General features: G+C 38.3%; 1 pseudogene; it reads left to right on the plus strand.

Moving 5' to 3' along the window:
- Nucleotides 1–6,033: 6,033 nt before the first annotated feature.
- On the plus strand, nucleotides 6,034–7,381 carry LOC117701580 (SWI/SNF-related matrix-associated actin-dependent regulator of chromatin subfamily E member 1 pseudogene; annotated as a pseudogene).
- The last annotated feature ends 1,818 nt before the right edge of the window (nucleotides 7,382–9,199 follow it).

Consider the following 9,199-nt stretch of genomic DNA (forward strand, 5'->3'; position numbering starts at 1 on the left):
GGGAGGAAGGAAGGAAGGAAGGAAGGAAGGAAGGAAGGAAGGAAGGAAGGAAGAAAGGAAGGAAGGTGGACAGACAAATATTGCCTGCTAACACCTTCATGTTTAAACTAAAATTGATCTTTTAAAGCAGAGAAGAGACTGGTAATGATGAGATCATGGGAATGGTGGGATGGTCAGATGGAAACAAGGTAAAGAACAAGAGAGAGGTACAGTGAGACAGAAAGGATAGGGTCCCACATTCTATATTCTAGACTAACATATCTTAGCCATTAGTATCCACTCCACATTGAAAAGTATCACCAGATAAGGAAAAGGAAATGGTATGTCTGTGTTAATACATATACTTAATCATACTTTCTATACATATCTTCAAAACTCCTAAGTATGAGCAATCACTATTCATCTATTAACTACACGCACACACACACACACACGCACACACATGTTTGCATATGTAAGTGTCCAACTGTAAATCTCGGTAGTAATAGCACAGTTCAGTGTTTTGAGTGAAATGGTCACCGTATGAATGTATTTAGGTAATAACTGTCGCACTACACACACAATACACACATATATGCACATACGCACATAAACATATAAACACACACATACACATGCAAACACATGCATATACATGCATAAATACATACACACAAACATTCTACCAGTGCCAGTGTCAACATTTGCGATTTTTGAGTCTGGACTATGGTTGTGTAAGTTGTAACTATGGGTGAAAGATACCTTCTGCTTTTCTATACCACTTTCACACCTTCTTGTGGATCTATAATTTCTAAAAGCAGGTGAACATTTGAGTCATTTGTTGCCATCTTGGTGTAAATTCTAAAAGAAGTACTTTAAATTTTTATTTTTTTCTTAAGTGCACTTTATTATTTGATATACCACAACTCTTTTCATCTGTCGAGCTTGTTTTAATGTTAAATAGATCAAGCTTCTAGAATAATCTTTCCTGCGTCTGACATAGTAAGCAGATAGGTATACAGAATAATTCTTCTTGCAATTTTATAGTTGATAACAGTAATTAATTTAGAGTATTCTGAAACTGACTGAGAAAGGGGCTTACTTATGTTAAAAAGAGTGTCTATGTGGAAGATAAGTATTTAAAGTATGCTATTTACTACCTGACAGAATGATGATTATCTTTTGGGGGGGGATGTAGATTACTATCTTGTGCTATTGTAATGGAGAAATTATCAAAGTAGAATGTCTGCTCACATTCCTCATTGCACACTTAAATCTGAACTGGAAGAGAAACTGTGAGGAATAAGTCTGCACATCAAATGGCAGATTCTCCAGACAAATGCATTAAATTCTCACTCGGTGCACCACAGATGTATCCAGAAACGACTTGACTTGAGTGAGACACGTTGTCTCCGGCTCTAAATTACTCTGACTCTGAGCAGCTCAGAGAAAATAGAAAGCTTAATTTTACTACTAAAGAACTCTTGAAAGTGTTATTCTAGAATAATGTTGGTGGAACTTTAAAATGTAAAAACTAAGAGTTTTCAAGCACTCATCAAATAGATAGCTAGTATCAATTATTAAGAAAATGTGTGGTTAATTCTTGCAGTTACTTACAAAACTTTAAAAATTATCCAGGAATAACTTATTTGAACTTTTGACTGATTATACATTTTTTCTCCACAAATGTATTTTTGAAAAGTTGTAAAAATGTTGTACATCTATTTTATTTCATGTGCATGACTGTTTCCCTGAATGCTTGTATGTGCACCACATGCATGCTTGGTATCTACAGAGGTTAGAAGAAACCATTGGATCCCCTTGAACTGGAGTTACAAATGGTTGTAGCTACCAAGTAGATGCTAGGAATAAAGCCTCGGTTCTCTGTAAAAGCTGCAAGTGCTCTTATCTGTGGTGCATTCTGGACTTCTCCTTGAAACATTTTTATATTTTTCTATGTATATGTGTTAACTGGATTTCAGATAAGGCTTATACATTGCTTTTTAAATAATTGTTTCTGCTGAGCATGACATTTCGGATCTTTAATTGCAGTTCTTGAGAGGCAGAGGCAGCTTTACCTATATTATCTCAAGGCCATCTTGGTTTATATAATGAGTTCTAGTACAGCTAGGGTTACACTGTGAGACACTGTCTCAAAAAATTGCTAAAATATAATTCTCATTACTGTGTTGAAGGGTTTTGGTTTTTTCTTTGTATATTTGTTTTTATTTCCTTCATTTATCACCTATGTGTATATTCAATATGATATATTAACAAAATTGACAGAATTTTAACAAAATTAATGAATTTTTTTCTAGTCTTGGATTTAGCATGTATTTCACATAGGGCTAAACGTACCGTATTGCTCTATACTCATGCCTCTGGCTTGATTTCCATCATTTTCTATACTTCTTAATGAGCTCTTGTGTAGAAAACTCAGGAGTGCTGTGTATGACCCTGAGTATGAAGAGGGCTCTGTGGTGGGTGGTTAAAATGAATGTGGTTATAACTCTCCTTTATTCAGAGTATCATTTAAGAAACATGAATATAAGGAGAGAGAAGGAGTGTGGTGTTATATAGCAACACTCTAAGGATGGCTATGATGAATTAAATAGAGACTGTTGTGGCTCAGTCTTCCTAAGTGAGATTCAGTTGTCCTCAATCTAACTGCCGCATACCAGTTCCAATCATGGCAACTACCTGTGCTTGGCATCCATCCTCTTCTATAAACCAAAAAGCTGTTGTGCTGAAAGCTTACATAAACTAAGAAATGTGTCTTTCCTCTTAGTAGGCCAGGTTTTCTTTCAATAAGCTTCAAAAGTATCATCCCTTTCACAGCGATTAATTAAAATAGCTAAATTAAAAATATATGAACATACATGTGTGCAAATGTGTACATACACACACACACACAGACAGAGAGAGGGAGAGGGAGAGGGAGAGGGAGAGGGAGAGGGAGAGGGAGAGGGAGAGGGAGAGGGAGAGGGAGAGGGAGAGGGAGAGGGAGAGGGAGAGGGAGAGCTAATTAACTTTCTAAAGATACACTTTAAACTTGTCCAACTCCACTACAGTTTAATCCATATGTACATATGTGGGTATAAAGAAAGACAGTTAAAAAAAAAAAAGAAAGAAAGACAGTTAGCTCATACTTCCATAAAACAAACTTTAGCTAGTACCAGAGATACATGGTATTAGATTGGAATGTTAGTTTGAAGTCCTTGGTGTTTTCCAGAATGTCTGAAACTGTCAAGAGTGAATCATATTCAAATACTACTTAGTAAAGGCCCCTGGGCTCCAGAAATATATAGAACAAGTCAAGAGACTTTGACTTATGAGTGTGCAAGTGCCATAAAATGAACCAGTCAGTTCTTGAATCCCATCACTTTAGAAGACCTCTAACTAGTTCTGCCAGTAATTGGCTTTCGAATGGTCTACATGTAGGCAAAGGCTGAAGCTCACAAAGGCTGCCAACACCCAGGAACCTAAGAATTCAGTGAATTCAGCTCTGCTCCAGCATGCTGGTGAGAACTTTGAGTTACTCCCCTGTGCCTCCACCAGCCCTCCGGGGCTCCACACCCTCCCTTCTCTGATCTTCACTGATTCATCTCCCTCAGAAAGAAAGTTGGGGCTTCGTTTTGTTCTGTATATGTGTGAACAGCTCTGGTTCCCAGCATGGCTTCTAGTGAAGCAAGCCAGACCACATTCTAACCCAAATAGCAACAATTAGCCCTCTTCCCCTTGTTCTAGAGGGAGAGAAGACAACAGCACTGTCCACATACCTTCCTAACTACATCCTTGTGGCCTACTCTAGGCTTTTGACTTCAGTACGTAGGCAACATTAATAAGTTGACAAAGTCTTACAATCTCCAGGAAACCATGCCAGGGTGAAATTTAAGTTAGCTAGTGAGACAGAAAAATGTTATGTTAAAGACTTACAGTAAAAAGATGAACTCTTCTAAGATTGGATTGTAGAAGAAGTGATACATGGTGCTGTTAAATTCACTGTAGATCTGAAAATATGGAAATAAAGGCACGTATTTGTGGGCCCAAACACATGCAGGCATGTAAGTGCACACATACCCTTATGAGTATCCTCATAAGGCATGTGATTCACTAGTTAACACTAAAACCTTAACTTCAAATATACTTTGAAATTAAGGTACTCAAGTTTACAAGTTGATCTCAATTACTTAGATTAAAAATATTTTTTTTTTTTGTAAATGCACATGCTCATAAGAAGAAACCAAGGAATAAGGAAAGATTAATCACAACACAGGAACATGCATTATTTTAAAATACTTTTTTATGTACTTTTAGATTCATACTCTAAAGTGTTGTGAATTGTGTCTTACATAGTTTTTCTTTTGGTGGAAAATTAATGAATATAGTTTATCATTCACAATTAGGGATCATCCCAGAAGTTGCTGGTAGACCATATTATCAATTTTTCTATTGATATGGCATAACAGATCTCTCTCTCTCTCTCTCTCTCTCTCTCTCTCTCTCTCTCTCTCTCTCCCTCTCTCTCTCTTCTGATATAGCATTTACCTCTGACTTCTTTTGGGTTAAATGTTTCAGTGATCAATCGCTTGGAGAGTATCTGTAGTCACTGTATTTTTCCTGTGCAGAACAAAAATATTTAAGTAGACATCATCAAATCGTAGCACTTTTTTTATAAATATATATGAAGATACTAAGCAATAAGAAGAGATCAATCATGACATGGGAGCATACACTGTATTGAAAATACCTTTCAAATATATATGAATTCATATATGAAATATATATGAATGATTTCCAGGAGCATGGAATCTTTTAAAACAATCTTAGACCATTTTTTGACCATTTTTATTAAAAATATATTGTTTCCTTAATAATATTCATGGGTTTCTGGGTGCACAAATTACATGTTTTTCTCAAGATAGCAATGCGATTGCCGTTTCCCTAAGCCCTCACGGCAGCTAGTATATGAAAGTGTTGCATACTTCTCAGTCTTGTACCCCAAAGGCCACCTTAGGCAGGATGCACTGAGAAGATGAAACAGAAACATAACAGAATAGGACAAATCTGAAGTATGCCTGCTCAACCACAAGAATCACAGTGAGAGCTGTCAATCAACCTAACGATGTAAGCAAATTGCATGCCCTGTTGTACCACTGCTCCGGGGATGGTCATCATATCTCACTACAAAAAGATAGATTCTAGCACTGCCTTTCTATTCACGACCCCATAACACGATGCAAGACAAAAAGTGGAGAGACTATATAGCTGTCATACGTTCATACAATTTTCCACATTGCAAGCTGTCTTCGTTCTTCCCTCAAATTTAGAGCATGTGCTCTCATTATTCATCTTTGGCTTTACATTTTATTAGTTAATAATAGTGTGGTAATTTTACTTAGAACGAGAAATTCATCAACTGACTCACATTTAAGGGATGTTCACACAATAAAAAGTATTCTGTGCCATCTGAGTATTTCTGCATCACTTGGACTTGTCACAACTAATGCTGGAATGCTTTGAACTGAAGCAGAAGTTCTGTGGTTTGTGAACCTTCCCAAAGAATGGAAAAGGTTATAGTCATTGGATGCAAAGAACGAACTACGCATCATTGGAGAATTTTCTTGTAACCAAAATTCCAAGTGAGCCCAGGCACAGAATTATGAGTCCATTTTATTTTTCAATAAATACAGAGGAAAATGGGAGATTTAAAGGCTTGAGTTAAGTACAATTTCTGATGATGTCTCTATCTCAGTGCTTAAAAAAATGTGACTTTTAAAAGGAAAGGTAACATTTTAAAAATTGTATAAAAGCAAAAAGGAAAAGGGGGCATGGAATAGGGGTTTTCTAGGGAGGGGAAATGGGGAAAGGGGATGGCATCTGAAATGTAAATAAAATATCCAATTAAAAATTAGTAGGAAAAAAAATAAAAGTAAAGGTAGAGTGCGGGACAAAGGGAAGCGAAGCCGGAGCCACGGGTGCCTTCTCAGCCTGCGGTGTCACAGATTCATTCTTAAGGAACTGAACACTTAATCTTCCAAAATGTCAAAAAAGATCATCTTATGCCCCACCCTCCCACCCCAGCTCCTGCAACACAAATGCCCAGCACACCAGGGTTTGTGGGATACAATCCATACAGTCATCTTGCCTACAACAACTACAGGCTGGGAGGGAACCCGGGCACCAACAGCTGGGTCATGGCGTCCTCTGGCATTATGATTCCCAAAGCCTCCGAAGCCACTGGATAAGCCGCTGATGCCCCTACATGAGGTACAACAGAAAGGTCTGGGACCAAGTAAAGGCTTCCAACCCTGACTTGAAGTTGTGGGAGATTGGCAAGATTATTAGTGGCATGTGGCGAGATCTCGCTGATGAAGAGGAAGCAAGAATATTTAAACGAATACGAAGCAGAAAAGATCGAGTACAATGAGTTCATGAAGGCCTATCATAATTCTCCTGGGCACCTTGCGTATATTAATTCAAAAAGTCGTGTGGAAGCTGCATTAGAGGAAGAAAGTCGACAGAGACAGTCTCGCATGGAGAAGCGGGAGCCTTACGTGAGCATTCAGCCTGCGGAAGATCCAGATAATTATGATGATGACTTTTCAATGAAGCAGACAGCCACTGCCCTTTTCCAGAGAAACCACCGCCCCATCAGTGAGATCCTCAGTGAGAGTGTGGTACCTGATGTGCGGTTGGTTGTCACAACAGCTGGAATGCAGGTCCTCAAGCGACAAGTCCAGTCTTTAATGGTTCATCAGCGAAAACTAGAAGCCGAGCTCCTTCAGATAGAAGAACGACACGAGGAAAAGTAGAGGAAATCCCTGGAAAGCACAGAATCCTTTAACAATAAACTTAAAAGGTTATGTGTCTGAAGATGGAAGTAGACATGGAGGAAGATTGCAGCTGAGATCACAGAGGTGGAGGAGCAGGCCCACAAAAGGCAGGAGGAGAGGGAGAAGGAGGCTGCAGAGCAAGCTGAACACAGTCAGAGCAAACATAGCCCCTGAGGAAGAGCAAGTGGCGAGCAAAGCCGAGGAGGAGAAGAAGGATGAGGAGAACATCCCAAAGGAGACAGAAAAGGTAAAAATTACATCAAATACTTATGGAGTTGGTTATTCTTGGAGTTTTCGAGATCACCTTGCCTTTCGGCACTATTGACCCTGCCTAGTGGATAAACAAGAGTAAGCCAAAGAGGAGGCACACCTTGAAGACAGCGGAGAGCCAGCAGAAATGGTGAAGAAGGCATGTCTACTCCTGAGGACAAGGAGAGTGGGCAGGAGGGGGTTGACAGCATGGAGGTGGAAGGGACCAGGACAGTAACACTGACTCAGAGAGCAACAGCGCCACAATGGAGAAGCCGCCCACAGACCCAGTGCAAGAAGACCAGAAGAAGGAATAAATGTTGCCTTGTTTTATGTGACCTAAAACTTTTTTAAATGAAAAAAAATGTGGGGTTTTTTTTTTGTTTTTTTTTTTTTGTTTTGTTTTGTTTTTGTTTTTGGTTCAAAAAGAAAAGGTAAATGTAGAAATTGGCAAAATGGTTAAGCATGTAAGCTTTGATCCCTGGAACTTACAGAGTAAAAGGAGAGAGAAGCGACATTCTTGTGTTGTCCTCTGACCTCCACCTTGTCAGGCTTCATACATAAACACATACACACCCACATGCATATCCACCTAAATAAATGAATAGATAGATGATAGATAGATAGATAGATAGATTGATAGAGATGGAGGAATAAATAAATAAATAATTGCAATGAATTTATAAAAAGGAAGGTAAGAGTTCCTTAAGTTTAATTAACACCTACTATTAGAGTTAACTGGTGTGGTTTTGAGCTTTTTCTACCCAGCATCCTTGCTCCCAGAAATACGACTTGAATTTTTATGACATAATTACTTAGCCCAGTAGCTTGGGCCTATTCCCTGACAAGCTCATAACTTAATATTCTATATATTCTATTCTGTGAATACCCATGGCTGGTTTCCTGGTCCTCCATTTCACCTAACTGTTTTCCATCATTGTTTGGGGGCCAAATTTCTCATGCCTGACTACTTTCCAGAAAATTCTCTTTTTCAGACATCCCACCTTCTAATCCTGTTTCAGCTCATTAGCTAATCAGCTATTTGTTGTCAGTAAAGCTTCTATACATTGCAAAAGAGATTTTCTCTACTCACTGGAATTTGTGTCTCTATATTTTAGATGTTTAATGGATCTGGAAATAGGGGTGTAGCCAGTGCTGGACTCCTAGTACTTTGTTACACTTTGGTTAGCTCCTGAATTTTTTATGCCTTACAACTTATATGGCACTTAATTCCAATAAAATATTGGAGTTTTTCAGACCGAGACTTAACTTGACTACCACATTCACTCATTTATGTTTCAAGAAACTTTCTTTCAGTTTCCCTGTGTCTGACTCAATTCCCCACTTGGTATCTTAGCTGTACGCTGTGGTTTTTCTACCTATAAAATAAATATGTCACAGTTTTCCTTAGTTATCTCAATCTTATTTATTTTCCCCTTTCCCCCTCTAGCTGATGAATCTGTCGTTTCTGAAGAGGAAATCTATCTTACAAGAATACAACAAATCTCTCAGTTTCAGTATCTGAATACATTTTGCTTGTAGCAACACAAATCTTAATGAAAAAGGATTGAAGGATTGGAATGACCAAGGAATGATTCTTTCGTTAGGTAAAATAAAGACTAAGTGAAGAAGCCACAGAATAGCTGCCTAAAGCTAGAATTGGTCATTTTAAAGGGTGTACCCTTTGCCCAGTCCAGAATTCTTAGATGACAGAAAATTCTTTGAAGGAGACAAATAGTTTTCTCATTCTTTTTAGTCAAAAAAGAAAGTATTTTGGAATCTGTTTGCTTTTTTGTAATTTTGATCTATTGGAGTCAAGACCTGCATTCCAGCACATTGGGGAAATGGAGGTATGGATAAGGATGAATTTTACCCCACAGACTTGGGTAACACAGAGTTCCTCATTAGGACTGTTCACACATGCTCTGTTTATCAGAAAGCTTCATTCCTTCCTCTTTACATGTCTCTCCTCACATCAGGACCATCAATAAAATCCCACTAAGTCATAAGCATGCCAAGCTTTTCTGCATCTCTCTGTTGGACTGACTCTCCTCTGATGCAGACTCTAATACTGTCACAATCTTCCAAGTGTTCTTCATACCACATCTAGTCTCTTTTTGTTCATTGTGTTGAGG

This window comes from Arvicanthis niloticus, unplaced genomic scaffold (assembly GCF_011762505.2).
Source record: "Arvicanthis niloticus isolate mArvNil1 unplaced genomic scaffold, mArvNil1.pat.X pat_scaffold_1385_arrow_ctg1, whole genome shotgun sequence".
Lineage (NCBI taxonomy): Eukaryota > Metazoa > Chordata > Mammalia > Rodentia > Muridae > Arvicanthis > Arvicanthis niloticus.